We start from the raw sequence: 6,000 nt of genomic DNA on the forward strand, positions 1-6,000 counted from the left end.
GGCGTGACCTCACATTAGGAGATTAAAATGGCTGGAACATATTATGACGTACATCTTTGAATGGATGTCTGGAATACTGTGGTGTTATGGTCATTTGTGTTCATTATAAATCTGTTTTACTGGATGAAATTGTTTTTTTTTTCAAAACATACAAAATGAGAAACAGTGAGAATAAATAAGAAAGCAATAGAGGGGGGGAGGTGTTATGTTTGACAAGCTCTTTATGGTGTTTTATTTTATTCTCTTACAAAGTTTTTTTTGTGTGTGTCATTTTTAATCATGTTTTATTCTTTTGTGAAGCACTTTTGCTCTATTCAAAATGTTGGTGTTAATTATTTTTTATTTCTTACAAAATGTCATTTATGTTTTATTCTGTTGTGAATCACTTTGTAACACAAATAAAGAGTATTATTATTATTTGAAAAGAGAAAAGAGTGGTTGAGGAGTCGGAGATAAGAGGGGAGTCACACAGATGAATATGGAGAAACAACAGCCAGTAAGAGTGTTTGCTGAAGGAAACGTGAGCGGTGGGCTTTCTGTATTTCCTTCTCTCTCATCTCCTCTCCTCACTGGTGTCACATCGACCGCATCAACATAAAATCCCCTCATTTCCATTACCAAAAGCCCCCTTTTATCCTCAGCTCAAAAAACACAGCTCTCTCCAGCACTCATACTGTACTTTCCATCAGATGATCTACGAGTGGACAAAATGACTGTAATTCCTTTTTGGGCCTTTGGGACAAAAAGAGCTTTCCGGTCTTCGTGTGTGGAGAGAGGTTTGCATCGGGAAATGTTTTGTAAGTTTCATGCAATCTACCCCCCGAAAAAGGAAGAGAGACAGAGAGAGAGAGAAAGAGAGAGAGTGAATAGTCTTTTCTATTTACTTGACTATTTCCTAAAGTACTCTAGCTTTATCTCTGCATTAAATGTTTCCTATTCAGGTTGCTGATGGTGTGTACACCCAAGACTTGTCACAGAGTGAAAACAAAGAACAGGCATATAATCACAGATGACCAAACATGGTGGTAAAATGTTTTTGTTTTTTTCTACCAGGTTGTGTAATTCTTACAAAAACACTGACAACTAAGTGAAGGGATCCAGACGGGCGGTTGAACACAGACCATCATTGGCTGAATCACCCATTTCAAGCTATTTGCTTGCAGGAGGGTGTGCATCAATGGGACTAGATCAACTCAACATTGTGCTTAGAAACTTGCCATCATAACATTTTTACCATGCATGGTTTGAAGAGGGGGATAGTACCTGCTGATTATAAAATATATATAATGATTAGAAAAATGTATTAAACAATATACATAATAAACAAACTTAAGACGCACCTGTATCACACTTCTTAAATGAAAACAATTGCCTGATGTGTCCTACCCTCCTGAATCTTGTTCAACCAGAGCTAATCCGAAAGGCTCATCAAAGTGATTATAGTGTAGAGGGTTGTGTGTGTGTGTGTGTGTGTGTGTGTGTGTGTGTGTGTGTGTGTGTGTGTGTGTGTGTGTGTGTGTGTGTGTGTGTGTGTGTGTGTGTGTGTGTGCGTGTGTGCGTGTGTGTGAGAAAGAGAGAGGTAAAAAAAAATCTATATAGTATTTCTTTCTTTCAGGAGAGGAATCTGGACATACTGATGAAAAGCCTTGAAACATTGAGTAAGGCCAGAAGAACACCATTTTAGAATGAATGAGCTCCATTTGTCACATACAGTAACATCACACCTTCTCTCAGCAAAAAGGAAATCAAGTTCATGGCATATTTATTCCACTTTCTGCATGGATTGCATTCTGGAGTGGAGTGACAGACAGATCAATGGAGTCATAGAACATTTCAGTGCGTTTCTATTCATGACAGGATTTCGAGGTCAGACTGCTATAAGAAACAGACCGTCTGCATCGCGAAGTTCTGTTTTTTCCCCCCTCAGATTCACACAGCAATCGAGGTTCCAAGTTGTGTACCTTGACCCCCCCACCCTCCGCAACCACACTTTCTGCCAATCCAATGATAATTATCTTTTGGGATGAGGCCAAAGCAGTTGAAATGACTTGTGGTGTGGATCGAAAGGCAGAGTAAATTAAAGCTATTGATCAGCATAACCGTTCTCCTCAGAAGTCAGACCCCTGGGTGAGGAGCAGGGGATTGTGGGATGGAAAGCCTTGATCCCAAAATATTGGATAGTTTAGGGTGCTTCATCTTGAAGAAACATGCAATTTTCTGTGCCACTCTCAAAAAATAATAAACTGGGAAAATAATCGATGTTAGTGTGCGGTAAAAAAAATCCTTGGTCAATAAAGTAAGTAATTAAGGGTTGTCTGTGGGTCCAGACTTCCATATCATATTTGTAAATACTTTATTTTGGAGAATGAGCAGTGCTTCAAATAGTGGCAATGTAACAAAACTACAAACCAATTGATAATTGGCTTGGCTTCCGACGCTGTCATTTTCCAAAGGGCTCTGAAATGGAAATTGCTTTCATTTTTATCCATCCACCATCCGTAACATCCTGCCAATTAGGAGAGAGAAGCAGAGAGAGAGAGAGAGAGTCACGTGGTGCCATCCAAAACAAACATTTGTACTGTCTGAAAACCATTGTTAACCAACTCCATTGGTCCAACTAATATTCACACTTGGATGCATTATTCTCCTGCCATGTACCGCTCTTGACAACATATTCTGTGCAGTTGCATCTCCCCGAAAGTATTGTAGTGTGAACGCTTGGGATGGGCGCACTTACTCTTCATTGAAACTGATACATGCCACACTCACTTGTGATTGTCAATTGACCTGACTGATTGGTAATTGACTGCACCTGCAGCCTTGCCCGTGAACTCTGCCAGAGAGAAGAGATTTAAGTCAGAGTCGGGAGACGGGCGCGTGTCGATGGTTGCGCTGTGGTCTGGGTTGCTGACCCCTTCAACGGGACTCAGACTCATCCCGGGGGGGTGGCGTGTTCGCGGCTGGTTTAGGGTCGCTGGCACAGAAGAACTAGTCAGCCAGGGGTCTACTAGTTAGCCAGAGGGGAGCTGGGACTACCTAGGAGTGGGACCGCCGATGACCACCTATGAATGGACTCATACGCTGCACTGAGCCTCATCGGACGGACGCAGACAACCGTTCAGACCCCAGGGGGGGGGGTCTTGAATCTTCGGCAAGTTAAGTGCCCTTTTAAATGATCCATACCTATTCTAGGCCTAGCGTGAAATGTCATTGTATGTTATTGTTTTAATTGCAGCAGCGCTCGGGCGGAACTGATAAGGGGGTAGGCTGGGGATTGGATGTAGCCCAGGGAAGTACAGTCTTGTTTAAGTATGCGAGTGTGTGGTGGCGTGCCTATATCTTAATCACTGCATTACACAACTTAGGTCCTGCGTTGGCCGCGTTTGAAGTGTGGATCACTGAGTGCGAATCACCGAGTGTGCCGTGGCTCTATCGAGCATTGCTTTTATTTGGTGTGGCCCTGTGGGGCGTGTCCCTCGGGTAGCGCGTAGTGTCCCAGACAGGGAATACTCTAGCCTGAGTAGCCTATAGTTCCCCGAGCTCAGTTAGCCTAAACATTGCTGTGTGTGCTATTTAACTGCCTGGATAAATAAAGTGTTTTTTATTATATCCACCTCGTTGGTGTGTGTTCTGGTCTGGTCTAACCCACTAAAGGTTTATTACAGTATGTTCAGTATGTTAAGAGCCGGAGAGGAATGGGGGCAGATTAACGTGAGAAAATTATTATTAGACAGAAAATCGATTTCATCAGGAGACAATTTTAATTAGGGAACACGAGATTAGGGACCTTTGTTTCCATGTGGAGGAGGGGGAAGAGGAGGACGGTGCACACAGGAAGCCAACAGCAGGAAGAAGCATCCTTTAGATGTGATAATCTTGCTCACAGGTCTCCTCCTAGAGCACAGAAATATTCTTCATAAACACAAAGCGATTTACATAGCTGAAGCCTCACACTGTAAAATATAATAAGTTGGCTTTACTTTAAAAAATGTTTGCCTCAAAACAATTATGTAAAGTAAACTTAAGATGGTGAGTTAGAGTAACTTGTTTATTCGCAGATGTTTTGCATACGGTTGCACTTTGCTAGATTTACCGCAAGGTCGGGAATTGTAAGCATTTCCCGGTTAATGTGCACAATCCCCGACCGTGCGGGAGATGTGAGAAATACTCACCAATTTCTCACATCTCCCGCAAGGTCGGGGAATGTGCACATTACCCGGGAGATGTGAGAAACGCACATGTTTCTCCTACATTCCCCGCGAGGTCGGGGAATGTGCACATTAACCGGGAAAAGCTCACATTCCTCGTTTTCTCACATTGACCGTAACATATATATATATATATATATATATATATATATATGATTCTAGCGCCAGGGGCCTGGCAGAGGGACGCTCTCAAGGACAGGATCCCCAGCGCTCTCCTGGTTTTGATGGAAGAGGCCATCTTGTGGCTCATCCATTTCCAGTTTAACCTTTGATGACCATTAATAACGCCCGAGCTGAGTCTGAAGCTCTGAAGGGTTGGAATGGACATCCCAGAGCAAGGGAAGAGGAGAGAGAAAGTGAGAGAGAAGTGGAGGACAAAGAAAGAAAGGGAGAAAAAGAAAGGAAGGAAGGAAGGAAGGACAGAAACAAAAGAACTGTGTGTCCAGAGGTACCATATTTACAGTATGTTGTAAGAGAACAAAAACAACACAATAAAGACCATCCCTCTCTCTTCCACCCCCTCTACTGTTCTTCCATTATCTGATTGGTTGAGACTACAGAGTGCTTAGGTGTAATTAAGTCTAATTAAGATCCATGTTGTGTTAACATGGGGGATTAGCTCAACATAAATACACCTACTGTATCAAGTAACTAATAAACAAATCAACGAATACACTCTGCAGTCTACAACTAAACAAGCCTTTTTTTCAAGTTTCTCCATCTTTCCTCTGTTTTTGAAGTTGAAAGATGACTTTATTTTTCTTTGGTCGGTTTGATTTTCAAAAAATCGAGCATTCTGTTACTCTGCAACTCAGATCTATGCTGTGCATTCTCAATAGCCTTTGAAAGGTTGGCCAGAGATTAATGGGTTGAGGAGATAGTGGTTCGCCTCCATTTTTCGTTCTGAGGTGCTCTGGCCAATTATCACATATTCCAAGGCTCGAGCGTCTGCCTGGATGACGTGTGTGATTATTTCTCAAGAGAGCATGGCAGAGAGCAGTTTGTTTCTGTCCACGACCTCTGAAAAAAGGCACAGCTGGAGTTGCAGGAAACTTCAATTGTGAGAGCCACAGTTCAAAATGGCAAGCCCTTGGTGCTGTATTGGATGAAAAGGACTTTGAAATAAAGTGGAAATAATTTTTATGGACAATTATTATAGGCTAACAAATATAATGTTTTCAATGCATTAATACCCACACTTTTGGTGTTCAGTCACTACATAGTAAGCCTAATCAAATGCATTTTATTCCAGACTTACTTACCAGTTCAGTTATGTTAGTCTTTTTCTTCCCGCCCGTCAAATCTTCATGATTGACGGCTGACATGACCAATATGAGCGGGCCTTATTCCTCCCCACCACTCTCCCGTGACGGAGCCCAGAATGACTGACTGTGTGTGTGTGAGTGTGAGAGTGTGAGAGTGTGAGAGTGTGAGAGTGTGAGAGTGTGTGAGTGTGTGAGTGTGTGTGTGTGTGTGTGAGAGACTGATCCATCCATCTGCTCCACTAAGCCCCTGTCAGTACTGTGCTCTAGAGGTCTTCTCGGGTCTAAAATGTGGACCCGAAACCGAGATGGACCCGAGACATTCGTTCCGAGATCCGACTAAATCCCATCATTTAAAAAAAATATGTATACCGAACCCGATTTTGTCCGAGAGCCGGAGTAGGACCGAGACCCGAGTCGGATCGGGTATTTTACGGATCCGACAGGTAGTAGTAGCAAGTAGCCTAGTAGCATTAATCTCTTAGGCTGTCACGGCTGTTGGCTTGCATGCTGTTGCATCACAGTTTGAT

The sequence above is a fragment of the Borostomias antarcticus genome (genome assembly GCF_949987555.1).
Source record: "Borostomias antarcticus genome assembly, chromosome: 28".
Taxonomy (NCBI): domain Eukaryota; kingdom Metazoa; phylum Chordata; class Actinopteri; order Stomiiformes; family Stomiidae; genus Borostomias; species Borostomias antarcticus.